Source organism: Pristiophorus japonicus, chromosome 4, assembly GCF_044704955.1.
Source record: "Pristiophorus japonicus isolate sPriJap1 chromosome 4, sPriJap1.hap1, whole genome shotgun sequence".
NCBI lineage: Eukaryota > Metazoa > Chordata > Chondrichthyes > Pristiophoridae > Pristiophorus > Pristiophorus japonicus.
Window position 1 is genome coordinate 140,627,739 of NC_091980.1, and position 15,619 is coordinate 140,643,357.

Consider the following 15,619-nt stretch of genomic DNA (forward strand, 5'->3'; position numbering starts at 1 on the left):
GATTCGATCATGGACTCAGGTCCACTTCCCCGCCCGCTCCCCATAACCCTTTATTTCCTTATCGGTTAAGAAACTGTCTATCTCTGTCTTAAATTTATTCAATGACCCAGCTTCCACAGCTCTCTGAGGCAGTGAATTCCACAGATTTACAACCCGCTGAGAGAAGAAATTCCTCTTCATCTCAGTTTTAAATGGGCAGCCCCTTATTCTAAGATTAGGCCCCCTAGTTCTAGTCTCCCCTATCAGTGGAAACATCCTCTCTGCATCCACCTTATCAAGGCCCTCAATCTTATACGTTTTGATAAGATCACCTCTCATTCTTATGAATTCCAATGAGTAGAGGCCCAACCTACCTTTCCTCATAAGTCAACCCCCTCATCTCCGGAATCAACCTAGTAAACCTTCTCTGAACTGCTTCCAAAGCAAGTATATCTTTCATAAATATGGAAAGCAAAACTGCACGCAATATTCCAGGTGTGGCCTCACCAATACTCTGTATAACTGTTGCAAGACTTCCTTGCTTTTATACTCCATCCCCTTTGCAATAAAGGCCAATATACCATTGGCCTTCCTGATCACTTGCTATACCTGCATACTAATCTTATGTGTTTCATGCACCAGGACCCCCAGGTCCCGCTGTACTGCAGAGCTATGCAATTTTTCTCCATTTAAATAATAACTTGCTCTTTGATTTTTTTCTGCCAAAGTGCATAACCTCACACTTTCCAACATTATGCTCCATTTACCAAATTTTTGCCCACTCACTTAGCCTATCTATGTCCTTTTGCAGATTTTTTGTGTCTCCCTCACACAATGCTTTTCATCCCATCTTTGTATCGTCAGTAAATTTGGCTACGTTACACTCAGTCCCTTCTTCCAAGTCGTTAATATAGATTGTAAATAGTTGGGGTCCCAGCACTGATCCCTGCTGCCCCCCACTAGTTACTGATTGCCAACTGGAGAATGAACCATTTATCCCGACTCTCTGTTTTCTGTTCGTTAGCCAATCGTCTATCCATGCTAATATATTATCCCCAACCCCGTGAACATAAGAACAAAAGAAATAGGAGCAGGAGTAGGCCACCTGGCCCTTCGAGCCTGCTCCGCCATTTAATAAGATCATGGCTGATCTGATCATGGACTCAGCTCCATTTCCCTGCCCGCTCCCCATAACCCTTTATTCCCTTATCATTCGAAAATCTGTCTATCTCCGCCTTAAATATATTCAACGACCCAGCCTCCACAGCTCTCTGGGGCAGAGAATTCCATAGATTTACAACCCTCTGGGAGAAGAAATTCCTCAGCTCAGTTTAAATGGGCAGCCCCTTATTCTGAGACTATGTCCCCTAGTTTTAGTTTCCCCTATTGTAAAACCCTGTCCCCTCAGTACAGATTCACACGAGGCATGTAGTGAAGTCAAGGTCACTCTGGACCTGCACCTTTATTTCACAGCTCTGGAATGCTGCACTTGCCTGAGACCTGTCCTTATATACCTCTCTCTTGCAAGTGCACCCCTGGTGGTAAGGTATGCTGGTGGTTACAGGTCATATCTTATTACAGTCATGTATAGCATGTTAGGATACAGTTATATATAATAATGTAAGATACATGACATCACCCTCCCCCAAGGTCTTATTGTCTTTATAGGTTCAGTCTCTCAGATGGTCTACGCTCTCGCGTGGAGCGTCTGAGTTGTGGTTCAGTTGTTTGCCTTGGTGTCTGTTTTTCTTTGGGTGTGGTTGCTGGTATCTCGCCTGGGCTGTCTGTTTCGATTGGTGTGATTGTTGTTGACTTGCCTGGGCTGCCTGTTGGGATTGCCCTTTCCTCAGGTTGTTCCCTCTGTCTGTCCACCAGGTGTGGTGCGAGTTCCACATTGTAGTCTGCCTCTGGTTCCGCAGTGTTGTTGGTAAATCTGCTTTTGACTTGGTCTACATGCCTCCGTCAGGTTTTGCCATTGTCCATTTGTACTACCAGTAGCCTGTTTCCTTCCTTGCCCGTTACTGTCCCTGCAAGCCATTTGGGACCCCTGCCATAGTTTAGTACAAATACTTTGACCCTATCTCATTCCATCTCCCCCTCGAAAATCCTGACATGGTACTCAGTCAGCTTACGGCGCTTTGCCTCAACGATTTCGTGCATGTCTGGGAGGATTAATGAGAGCCTTGTTTTTAAAGTCCTTTTCATCAACAGTTGCGCCGGGGGGGGGGTCCCATTCAGTGAGTGCGGACGAGATCTGTATGCCAGCAGCAGTCGCGACAGGCGACACTGCAGCATGGGACCTTGGATTTTAAGCATGCCTTGTTTAATGATTTGCACTGCTCTCTCCGCCTGGCCGTTGGATGCCGGCTTGAACGGTGCCGTCTTGACGTGATTTATGCCGTGGTCAATTATAAAGTCTTGGAATGGTGAAGCACGGACCATTGTCACTGACCAATATGTCAGGGATTCCGTGCGTTGCAAACATGGTTGCGAGGCTCTCCACAGTGGTGGAGGTTGTGCTCGAGTTTAAAATGGTGCATTCCATCCTCTTTGAAAATGCATCTACAACTACGAGGAACATTTTGCCCATGAATGGGCCCACATAGTCTACGTGCACCCGTAGTCTCCCTGGGGGCATTGCTGAGTTGGGCACAAATGGTGCACCTTCGGACACAGAGCTCCAAGTCCGCGTCAATACCAAGCCACCAGACGTGATATCTGGCTATGGCCTTCATGAGAACGATCCCCGGGTGCTCGCGGTGGAGCTCCCGGACAAATGCCTCTCTGCCTCGCAGAGGCATAACTACTCAGTTGCCCCACATCAGGCAGTCTGCTTGTAGTGATAGCTCATGCATGCGTCTATGAAAGGGTTTGATCTCCTCGGGGCAGGCATCGCGAGCCTCTGCCCAGTCACTGGTTAAGACACATCTTTTTACTAAGGACAACGTGGGGTCACTGGCCGTCCAGGCTCTGATTTGGCGAGTCGTCATGGGCAAACCTGTGGACTCAAAGGCATTGATTGGGGCCTGGGTGCCAGGCGAATTGCTTCTGTTTTGGACTCTGTTGGGCGGATTCCATCAGCGGCAATCCTTCTGCCCAAAATTTCAACCTCGGGTGCGAGAAACAGGCACTTGGATTTCTTGACTCGTCGGCCTACCCGATCCAACCGCTTTCGCACTTCCTCCAAATTATGGAGATGGGAGTCGGTGTCCCTGCCCGTGATAAGTATGTCGTATTGAAATACATCCGTCCCCGGGATGGACTTGAGCAGACTCTCCATGTTGCGCTGGAATATGGCAGCTGCCGACCTGATGCCGAATGGGCATCGATTGTACATGAAAAGGCCTCAATGTGTGTTGATGGTGGTGAGTAGCTTGGATTCCTCGGTCAATTCTTGCGTCATATACGCAGATGTGAGGTCTAATTTTGAGAAAAGTTTACCTCCAGCCAATGTGGCAAATAAGTCCTCTGCTCTGGGCAGCGGGTACTGGTCCTGTAGGGAGACTCTGTTTATGGTAGATTTGTAGTCCCCACAGATTCGTACAGATCCATCAGGCTTCATGACTGGGACGATGGGACTTGCCCAGTCGCTAAATTCCACAGGTGATATAATGCCTTCCCGCAGAAGCCGGTCTAGTTCGTGTTCAATCTTTTCCCTCATCATATAGGGTACAGCTCTGGCCTTGTGATGGACCGGTCTAGCATCCTGTGTGATGTAGATTTTGACTTTGGCCCCTTTGAAAGTGCCCACACCTGGCTGAAAGAGATGTTCAAATTGCTTTATAACTGTTGAGCAGGAGGTCCGTTCCTCTAATGACATGGCATGGACATCATCCCATTTCCAGTTTAGTTTTGCCAGCCAGCTTCTCCCCAGCAGTGCTGGGGGGTCTCCGGGGACAATCCACAGGGGAAGTCGGTTCCCTGTCCCTTTGTGTGTGACAGAGAGCATGGCGCTGCCGAGGACTGGTACGATTTCTTTGATTTCGGTTCTTAGTTTGGTGTCGACCTTGTGAGTTTTGGTCTGTCTCTTTTATGCGGCCACAGTTGTTCAAATTGTTGAACGCCCATGAGAGATTGACTCGCTCCCGTATCCAGTTCCATGTTGACAGATATCCCGTTGAGTAGGACCCTCATCATTATAGGAGGCGTTCTGTTGTAGGAGCAGCGGCCATTGATCGTTTTGACCCATCAGTGTCCCAGGTACTGCCCCACCATCTTCCGGTCCGCTTTCCGATCCATCCGATTCGTATACCAGCCGAGCTGACGTTTTTTTGCACCTGCGGGCCAAATGCCCTGTATATTCACAATTTCTGCAAACAGCCTGCTGAAATCGACATCCCCTTGACGAGTGTCCACCCCCACACCTCCAGCACAGACCTGGTCCATTGTTCAAAGTGTTCCCAAAGAATGAGCTGCGTCTGGCTGATCTCTCTTGAGCTTCTCTCAGTTTGTAGTTGATTGCTCGCATTGTGGGTTAGCGAGGTGTGAACGGCCGTTCCTGTGGCCCTTGATGGCTTCTGCCTGCTGTCGAGAGCCTGTTCTCCCGGTTTTGTCTGTGTGTGGGGATAGCAGTTTATTTAGTGCTGTGAACTTCTTGTTCCGATATTTCGTTAGTTGCCGTACCTGCATTGTAAATCAACCTCGTTTCTTCTTCCCCTACCAAGAATGTCTGTGCAACCAGTGCTGCTGCCTCTAAGGTCAGGTTCTTGGTCTCTATGAGCTTTCGGACTATGCCTGCATGGCCTATTCCTTCAATGAAAAAGTCTCTCAGCATTTCTCTCCTCAGTTCATCGGAGAACTCACATAAACTAGCCAACCTCCGAAGTTCCGCCACGAAGTCGGTATGCTCTGGCCCACACAGCGTCTGTAGTTGTAGAACCTGTGTCTGCTCGCTGGCTTCAGGTGGTCTCTTACCAGTGTGCTCAATTCTTCAAACGACTTGCTTGCTGGTTTCTCGGTTGCCAACAGATCCTTCATTAAAGCGTATGTTTTCTCTTGTCTGCCTTATCGTCGCCTAACCAGTCTTTGGTTACAAAGCTTTGCTGGAGCCTTTCTATAAAGTCCTCTGAATTGTCTCCCACATTGTACTTTTCATCTGATCCATTGTTCGCCATTCTGTGGATTCTGTAATCCCGTAACTCGTCGCCACTATAAAGTCCTGACCCCTCAGTACAGATTCACACGAGGCATGTAGTGAAATCAAGGTCACTCTGGACCTGCACCTTTATTTCACAGCTCTGGAATGCTGCACTTGCCTGAGATCTGTCCTTATATACCTGTCTCTTGCAAGTGTACCCCTGGTGGTAAGGTATGCTTGTGGTTACAGGTCATATCTTATTACAGTCATGTATTGCATGTTAGGATACAGTTATATATAATAATGTAAGATACATGACACAAGACAATGGCATGTAGTTTTGGTATGAAGATGAACGGACTATAAGAAAAAGATGCAAAAATACACAAGGGTGTTGGAGGTTGGAGTTTTGGAGGTTGGAGTTTTGGAGGTTGGAGTTTTGGAGGTTGGAGATTTGGAGGTTGGAGTTTTGGAGGTTGGAGTTTTGGAGGTTGGAGGTTGGAGTCAGCTTTTTGCACTGAGTTGTAGAGTTGAGTTAAGAAGGTGGGAGTCATTTTTCGTTGTGGTTGAGTTGAGTTCAAGTGGAGTTGAGTCAGCTCTTCACAGGGCGCTCGCTCTGGGGAAGGTATGCTTAACTCCAGCTTAGGAGCCAACCGAGAGGCAAATAGAAGAAACCGACGCAACATCGAGGAGGAAAACCGAACCGACCAACAACGTAAAACCTACCCCAGAGGGACCCCGAGCAGGAATAAGTGCCCCCCCAGAATCCCGGAGTTAATAGGATTGTGAGTATAGGCCAAACCCCCTCACAGACTCAATTTAGGAAAGGAATTGGTCAGAAGGGTGGAAGTGGGAGGTGGGGTTGTGTGTGAGTGAAATGTTTCAACCTCTTATCTTCCCCTTCCCTGTTGCGAGAATTTTACGTGTTCTTGAGTGAGATTGTGCCATTACTGCTATTTATGACCTCTTCCTATGCCCTCTATCTTTGTGTTTATTATTCTAAATAAACAACATTAGCCATTTTGCACTCTTACCCACTGTGTCTGGTGCCTCGTTACTCACCCACCCTCATAAATCACACGTACAGAACCTCAGGGGGGTGTGGATTCGAACCCACACCCCAAGCTCCCCTCACAATGGCGAGCCAGGTAGGAGGGGACGTGCGTTGAGTGAGGGTGAAGAGACAGTCAGTCTTGGTGGAGAGAAGTATAAAATGGATGGTAGGATTGCTAGGTATGTAACAGCAAGGATAAACTACTCAAGGAAGTGGGTGCAGGTGCTGCTGGAGGCTGAACGGCCTGAGGACGCAGCAGCCAGGTGGACCTAGAGTAAAGATCATAAAAGATCAGTGGAAAAGCAGTGTGGCTGATTTGCTTTCGGAAGCAAATACAGGTCTTGGACAGACAGGTAGAAGTACTGCAGACAGAATGAGCTGAGCAGAGAGAGGATCTCGTAAAGACCAGCAAAGAAAGGGAAAAGCTTGATCAGTATTTAAAGTGGGAGAGGCAGGAACGAGAGAGGGATGGAGAAAGCTATCGCAACTGTAGGGGAGGATGAAAACCACCTCATTTTACCCAGAAGGAAAAGGGCTGTGGGATCAGTCTGTGCTGTGAATTGAAACCGATGGAAGGAAAACTTTGGGACATAAATGAATGGAGACCAGCCCCCGCCCCCCCCCCCCCCCCCAGTGGTTGGACTCATAGGAAAGGGAATTTAATTTGGAACTATCTACCAGAAAGTTTGAAATCCTAAAGTGCACATGGAAGAAACTACGAACTTTAATCGAATTTGGGATTTTTTAAAAGGTGTATGTTGGGTCTGCAAGAAAAGGGGTGGAGTCAATATCAAAAGGGCCAGTTTGGACATTGGAACTAATCAAATTGTCTGGGAACTGTATACCCTCGAAACTTGCCCCTTGAAATATTAGCATTTAAACAATGCCACATACATATTCCAACACCTTTTTTCATCAGGCATAGAAATATCTGGCTCAGGCCAGACTAGCACAATGGCTGCAGGAGGCCAATGCAATCAACACCTACTCAAACCTTGAGTAGGTTATCAGTGGAAAAAAAAACCCCAATCTAAAACTGCTGCATTTTTCAAATTCAAAAAGTCCACCAATGAGAAGAATCGACTTCAGCAGGAGAGGCGGACTGGATAATCTGGCTATAAAAAAAAGGGTTTCTGACGTAGTGAAAAAGAAGTGATGATTTTCCCTGTCCTCGTCATCCAACAACCACAATCAGCAAGCCTCTCGACACTGAAGGAAAACCAGTGTCCGAAGGCACCGAAGATAGAAGAAACAAACCACCAGACTGCGGAAGGCACAGTAGTGAGTATAACCTCTGGTCCCCAGAACTCCCAACTCAGTTAGGCCAGGAAAGGTGGGAGGTTGGGCATTGTACTGCTAAACTAGTGTAAAGATTTTCGTTGGGTCCGTTTTAGTGGGATTTAGGGGGATTGTTTTGTTGGTGTATTGCTGTTTGTTGAGTTACTCCTTGTCAAATAAATTGGAAGCCTAAAGTTCCTCTTGGAATCACCTTGTCTCAGTTCTATTGTATTACATCTCCTGATCGTGAGTCTTATGTCAGAACCGTGTAAGGGAAGCTCGGAGCGCCTCGAAAATGCTCAACTGTGTGTTACAGGCTAGGGAAGAAGGTGTTAGGAGTGTTTGACACTCACAGGTGCCTCACAGGCTAGGCATAAGCTGTGGGGACGCACGAGTCTCAAAACCCCCTTCATAAGCTGTGGACACAGTCTCTCCAAGGGTGCTCTTGCAGCACTCAGGGTACCTCACACGCCAGGCATAAGCTGTGAGGGCAGAAGCCCAGAGAGAGACACCCAAGGCACAACAACCCCGTGAAAACCCCTTACAGAACATGGCGACCCAGATGGGACATAAGCAAACAGGAGATGTTAATATAACAAATGAGGTGATAAGAGAGGAAACTAAAATAGAGGAGAGAATTTCCTCATACATTTTGGGCAAGGTGAACCTCACCAAACCTTGGGTGCAAGCCCTCACTCGGGCAGAGCGCCCAGTGGATGCTGCTGCTCAGTGGACAGCAGGGAAGGACCACAACCGCAGGGTGGAAAAGGCCATCTGGCTTATCTGCTTCACCCGCCAAGTCCGAAAGCTCGACCAGCGGGTGAAGGACTTGGAACAGAGTCTTCAGAAATCAGAGGAGCTCTCTGCTACCCGGGCTGCGGTTGGGGACAACCTGCTGGCCGAATTAGCTGGGGAGCAGCAAAGGAACCGGCAGTTGGAGGAGACCTTCTGAAATAGCCGGGACTATCTTCAGTGTCAGGTCACTGAGGGCAAGGGTAGTGAGGGGTCCCTCCGGGAACAAAACTCTCGGTACACCCAGAAAATTTGAGAACTGGAGAATAAATGAAAAGACGTACAGGCAGCCTATAAAGTGGCCAGTAGCAGTGAGTTTGCAGATCACGGTCCCTGCCAGGAGAGGATTAAAACTCTCACCCACGCTCTATCCCAGGCAAAGGGGATGGTCGCCCTGATAGGACCCGGAGGGTCCACAGGGGACAAAGGAGAGTATTGGGGGGTAGAGGAGAATCCAAAGGCAAGAGGCGCCCGACCACCTCCTGAGGCACCGGTGGTTTGTCCGGTGGGGTACCAGGAGGAGCGGGGCATGCAGGTAGTAGCATACCCAGGGCTGGGGGCAGGACCAATGTGTCCCGTTTGGCAGCAGGGATGTGAGGCTCTAGCCGAGGGTCAGTTAAGGGCTGGATCAGGCGACCAGGCACTGTCTGCTGCACTGGGTATGGTGGGACAGCCGGAGGTAGAGGGACCAGCGCAGAAAGATCCTGAACCAGGGCGGATGTGCCCGGTCAGGCAGCGCAAGTACGGTCCTCCACAGGGAGGTGGCCAAGGTCGGGGAGCGCTGGAGAGCGACTTTATTATTCCCCATGGAGTTCAATCACTCAGGGCCATGGTGGCCCATTTGGCCAAACTCACTCGCAGCGGGGACCCGTCTATCCATTTCATGGAGGTGATGCAGGCAGGGGAAATTAATGGGTGTGACGAGGAAGAGACAGCCAAGCTGCTGCTCTTCTCTCTGGACAACAAATTGTACCAGGCCCTACCGGCAGAATGCCGGAGGGGACAGCATACATTTACTGAGGTCCAGAGGGCCGTCCTTGAGGCTATGGGCTTCGATGACAGCAGTCCTTTCGAACGGGTCGAAAGGACAAGGCTCCCCCGCCTCCAAGGCCGCCAAACCACAGAAGGCGGCCAAGGCTGGCGCCGCCGCCACCCCTCCCCCTATTTGCGTCCGCGTGCCGGGAGCCGTAGGTGCGCGGGCATCGTCGGGGGCCTTTCTTTTCATGGCCTCCGGCTGGGGGGAGGGAGAGCGTCCGATCGGAAAGAAGGCGCGGAGGAAGGCGAAACATCTCGAGGCGGGTCCCCTCAGTGCGCCAGACAATTTGATCACTGCGCTCAGCCCAACCCTGTCACCAGTGAGCGTGGGGTGCCCTGAGCCCGTGCCCGAGCCCTTGACCAATATCACAGAGGGGCTCGGGCGCGGGCAAGATAAGAAAAAGGGGGGAGTGGAGCGGGAGGCCTCGGCAGACATGGAGGTCTCCCTGCCTCCGCGCCCCCCCAGGAACAAAAGGAGGCGCAGCTCCAATGAGGCGGAGGGGGAACAACATCCCTCCGCGGAGGAGTCGGTGCCCGCCGCGTGTCCCGCGTCCCCCACCAGCGCCCCCAAACTGTGCCGTAGGTGAGAGGAGTCTGTCCCCGGGGAGGGTGAGACAGTCGAGGCTGCCCAGCCTCTGCCTCCCGGGGATGGCGTGGAAGATCTGCCTGTCGTGGGGGGCGTGGGACCAGCGGAAGAATGCGTTGCCGCCGGGTCGAGCGTCCCGGGGACTGAGGCGGGCGGGGCTGAAAAGGCCGAACCTGAGCCCGCCCAGCTATTAACCAACTTCCCCCGGGAGTCGCTCGGCCCGGAAGTAACAAAATATGTTAACAATTTTAATGATTCTGTATACGCTGGGCCGGGGGGTGGTGGCGGGGAGGGGGAAGAACAACAACCCTCGCCCCCTACTTTGGAGCTGGGGTACTTAGAGGACCTGGAGAATTTCTTTGGCCGGGTCTCTCCGCGTTCCCCGGCTCCTGGGGCGGAGGAGGAACCCCTTCCGCTGTCGCTTCCTGACCCAGCACCGGTTTTAAAAGATCCCAGTGGGGACTCCTCTGCCGACGATCCTGGGGGTGGGTTTGGGGCAGAGCCAGGGCCGGATGGAGCGGCCGGGCCGTTTGCCGTACCTCGTGTGGCCGACGGGCCGGCTGCTGGCGGTGACCTCCCGGAGGGGGACGGGGACTCGGTGGAGGACGAGGGAGAAGGTCTCGAGTCCATCGCCAGTGAGGCAGTGGATCTCCTCGTGTCCGCCGCTGAGTCCCCCCTCATTTCTGCAAAGGAACTCCGGGACTTTTTGGTCCAGAGCCAGGGTCGCCGTAACCGAGCCCATCTGGCCCTGGAAAAATGGTCCGAGCCGGGGCTGCTCGTCGTGTCCGTCCGCGCCGCCGCTAAAACCATGGCCGCGGGCGGGCCCTTATCAAAGGTGCAAGGCCTTGAGCTGCGCCGGTCAAAGGGTTCCTCGCTGGGCTGCTGAAGGAGTGGAGGTCAACAAACGACTCCACTCCCCCCCCACAATAGGTTAGGTAGAGGTTGCACTATGCTTTTGTCATGAAGATAACCATAGCCAGCCTCAACATCAACGGCGGCAGAGAGGCACGCCGTAGATTTAACAATTTTTCGCTCCTGTGGGAGGGGAAATATGCGGTGTGCTTCCTGCAAGAAACCCACACCATTCCGGGAGACGAAGCCACGTGGCTCCTGGAATGGCAAGGAGAGGTCCGCATGAGCCACCTCACTACAACTTCTTGTGGGGTGGCCATCTTGTTGGCCCCGCATTTTCAGCCGGAGATCTTGGGGGTCGAGGAGCCCACGCCAGGCCGCTTGCTGCACGTCACGGTTCGCCTGGGGGACGTGCCGCTCCATCTCGTGAACGTGTACGCCCCTCAGCCCGGCACGCAGCAAACGCGCTTCTTCGAAGAAGTGTCCGCTCTTCTTGGCTCCGTCGACGTCGGCGACTGCATTGTCCTCGGGGGGGATTTTAACTGCACCCTCGAGGCGAGGGACCGCTCCGGTGCCCCGCAGAGCATGACGGCGATGGAGAAGTTGAGGGACCTGGTCGGGTCCTTCAACTTGGTGGATGTCTGGCGAAATCTCCATCCTGACTCCAGCGCCTTTACTTGGGTGAGGCCTGGAGTAGGATGGTCTAGAGTCGACCGCCTTTACGTGTCTCGGGCGTACGTTTCCTGCGTCCCGGCGGCCTCCATGCGGCCGGTGCCGTGTTCGGACCACCACCTGGTGTGGGCGGAGCTCGCTTCGCTCCGAGCGAGGACGGGGTCCGCGTACTGGCACTTTAACAACCGGCTGCTGGAGGACGTGCGGGTCCAGGACTCGTTCCGTCGATTCTGGTCCGACTGGAGAAGGAAGCAGGGGGGCTTCCCCTCCTTGAGGCTATGGTGGGACGTGGGCAAGGCTCACGTCCGCGTCTTCTGTCAAGAGTACGCGAGGGGTTCGACCAAGAGCCGGGCGGCCAGGGTCGGGCGCCTAGAAAAAGAGGTGCTCGAACTGGAGTCCCGTCTCGGTCAAGTCGTCGAGGACCCGGCCCTGCGGATGGTGTACGAAGCGAAGAAGGCCGCGCTGAAGGACCTGCAGCTCGTCGGGTCCCGAGGCGCGTTCATGAGGTCGCGGATCCGGTTCCTGCAGGATCTGGACCGCGGCTCCCCCTTCTTCTACTCGCTGGAAAAAAGACAGAGTGTCCGTAAGCAGCTCTTGACGCTGCTGGCCAACGACGGCTCTCTCGTCTTGGATCCGGAGGGCGTCAACAACAGGGCCCGTGAATATTATGGGGCTCTGTTCTCTCCGGAGCCGTCCAGCGAGGAAGCGCGTAGAGTTTTGTGGCAGGACCTGCCGAAGGTCGGCCCGGAGGGCGCCGAAAATCTGGAAGCTCCGCTAAGCCTGGCGGAGCTGACCGGCGCCCTCGACCGGCTCTCGAGGGGAAAAGCCCCGGGGCTGGACGGGCTGACCGTGGAGTTCCAAAGGGCGTTCTGGGACGTCCTGGGGAGCGACTACGCGCGGGTCCTGGGGGAAAGTCTGGCGACTGGGGAGATGCCCCTCTCTTGGCGCAGGGCAGTCATCGTCCTGCTGCCTAAGAAGGGCGATCTCCGCCTCCTTAAGAACTGGCGCCCGGTCTCCCTCTGCAGCACGGAATACAAAATCTTCGCCAGGGCGATGTCTGCTCGTCTTGGCGCCGTGCTCGACCACATGATCCACCCCGACCAGTCCTACACGGTCCCGGGCCGGACAATCCACGATAACATCCATCTGGTCCGGGACCTCATCCATCATTCCCAGGAGGCTGGTCTGTCGGTCGCCTTCCTATCTCTCGACCAAGGGAAGGCGTTCGACAGGGTGGATAACGACTATCTGTTCGGAACTCTGCGCGCTTTCGGGTTCGGAACGCATTTCGTCGCCCGGATCCGACTTTTGTACGCCGCCGCGGAGTGTCTGATAAAGGTTAACGGGTCCTTGACGGCGCCTCTTCGCTTTGGGAGAGGGGTGCGCCAGGGATGCCCCATGTCCGGCCAGTTATATGCCATCTGCATGGAGCCTTTCCTGCGCCTCCTGCGGACGAGGTTGACGGGACTGGCTCTGCAAGGGCCGGGCGTGGAGGTCGTCCTCTCGGCTTACACCGATGACGTGCTCCTCGCGGTAGAGGATCCCGCTGACCTGCGGAGGATGCGTGAGTGCCAGGAGATTTACTCGGCCGCATCCTCTGCCAGGATCAACTGGGAGAAATGTTCCGGACTCCTGGTGGGTCAGTGGCGGGTGGACTCCCTGCCGGAGGAGCTCAGGCCTTTTGCTTGGAGCACGACCCATCTCCTCTATCTGGGAGTCTACCTTAGCCCCGACGAGGAAGCCTGGCCGGCGAACTGGTAAGAGCTGGAGGCCAAGATCGCCGTTCGCCTAGGGCGCTGAACAGGACTGCTTCGAGTGCTGTCCTACAGGGGTCGAGCGCTAGTCATAAACTAGCTGGTGGTCGCCATGTTGTGGTACCGGCTGGTCACTTTGACCCCTCCCCCTGCGTTTGTTACCAAGATACAGAAGAAGCTGGTGGACTTCTTCTGGAACAACAGGAAGCACTGGGTCTCTGCCGCGGTCTTGAGTCTCCCGCTTGGGGAGGGCAGTCAGTCGTTGGTGTGCGTCAGCACCCAGCTCGCGACTTTCCGGCTTCAGACCCTGCAGAGATACCTTTACGTCAAGCCCCCTCCTAGGTGGCGTGCTCTGGCGATGTATTTCTTCCGTCAGCAGCACGGCCTCAACTACGACACGCAGCTCCTCTTTGTGAGCTTGGGGGGGCGTCAGGACCGCCTTCCAGGAGCTGCCTGTCTTTTACAAGGAACTCACCAGGGTCTGGAACAAAGTCTCCACCAAGCGCAGCTCTCCACTGGCTGGAGTGGCGGCTGTCCTGCAGGAGCCGCTGCTCGGGAATCCGTACCTCCACGACCGAGGTTTTAGGTGGCGGTCGGACGAGAGGGCTGTGGCTGGTGAGGTGACCAGGGTCAGGGACCTGCTCGATGGCGGAGGAGCGGGCTGGATGGCGCCAGACACGCTGGCACGGCGCCTAAATTCCGCCAACGTCCGCCGCGCGGCCGATGCCATCGAGTCGCTAAAAACAGCTCTGGGCCCTGACTCCGTTAGGTGCATCGAGGAGGCTCAAGCACGTGGGGAGATCCCGTCCGAACTGACCCCCGTCCGGACGGAATTCCTCATCGGCGCCAAACCCCGGAACCTCCCTCGGGAGCCGGCGCCTCACAACTTGAGCCGCCTCGAGGAAATCCCCTCCGTGCCTTTCCGTTCCGCGCGGAGGGGTTTCCTGTATGGGCTGCTCCTGCACACTCTCAACTTTGCCATCCTCGTCTGCCGTCCGGACGCGCCATAGCGTACCATCTTGCCGTCCGGAGGAGGCGGGGGGCCCCGATGGAGGGCACTCTATGCGGGAGTCCTCCCACTATTTATAGGAGACTTGGCCTGGAGGGTGGTGCACGGAGCAGTGCCGTGCAATAAATTATTAAGCCGGTTCACAGGCTCCCAGGCCGCCTGCAATTTCTGCGGTCTGGAAGAGTCCGTGTTCCATGTTTTTATTGAATGCACGAGGTTGCAGCCCCTGTTTTATTATTTAAAGGGGCTTCTCCTGAAATTCTGGCTGCACTTCAGTCCCACACTCCTGATCTTTGGGCACCCTGTGCGGAGGGCCTCCTCGTAGGACTGCTCCTGGGCACGGCCAAGGGTGCCATCAGCCGGTCCAGGCAGCGGGCGGTCGAGGGGGTCGTTCAACCCGACTGCCTGCCTCTCTTCCGCGCGTACATCCGCGCCAGGGTGTCCTTGGAGATGGAGCACGCGGTGTCCACCGGTACGCTCGCGGCCTTCCGCGAGAGGTGGGCACCGGAGGGACTGGAGTGCATCATCACGCCCGGCAACCAAATTTTAATTTGATTTTATGTTTTAAAGTTTAATTTGTTTTAATTGCCGGTGTTTTTAGTGTCCCCCTCCCCTTTTATAGGGGGCACTTGGAGAAAAAAATATGATTTTAGTGCCCAAAAAAACTTAAAAAAAAACAAAAACACAAAAACAAAACACAAAAAAAAGGGCCTTGGAAATGTTTGGTGTGCCCCCCAGATCGGGGGGACACAATTTAATGAGTTAATGTTTTAGTTTCCTCCCAAAAGATTTCTGTGGACAAGCACTCCTTGTTCCCTTTGTTCATTTCCACTATTAAGTGGCCTACGGCTTAATGTATACACCCTTTCCTTATCAGCCCTCCCAAAATGCATCACCTCACACTTATCTGAATTAAATTCTATTTGCCATTGCTCTGCCCACCTGACCAGGAGATTGATATCCTCCTGCAGTCCATGACTTTCCTCTTCATTATCAACCACACAGCCAATTTTAGTTTTGTCTGCAAACTTCTTAATCATACTCCCTATATTCAAATCTAAAATGTTAATATATACCACAAAAAGCAAGGGACCCAGTACCGAGCCCTGCGGAACCCCACTGGAAACATCCTTCCAGTCACAAAAACATCCATCAATCATTCCCCTTTGCTTCCTACCTCCAAGCCAATTTTGGATCCAACTTGACACATTAACTTTCATAACCCGTCTACCATGTGGGACCTTATCAAAAGCTTTGCTAAAGTCCATATATACTACATCGTACGCACTACCCTCATCGACCTTCTTGGTTACCTCATCAAAAAATTCAACCAGGTTAGTCAGACACGATCTTCCCTTAACAAATCCGTGCTGACTGTCCCTAATTAATCCTTGCCTTTTCAAATGCAGATTTATCCTGTCTTGCAGGATTTTTTCCAATCATTTTCCCACCATGAGGTTAGGCTGACAGGCCTGTAATTGCTCGGCCTATCTCTTTCTCCCTTCTTAAACAAGGGTACTACATTAGCAGT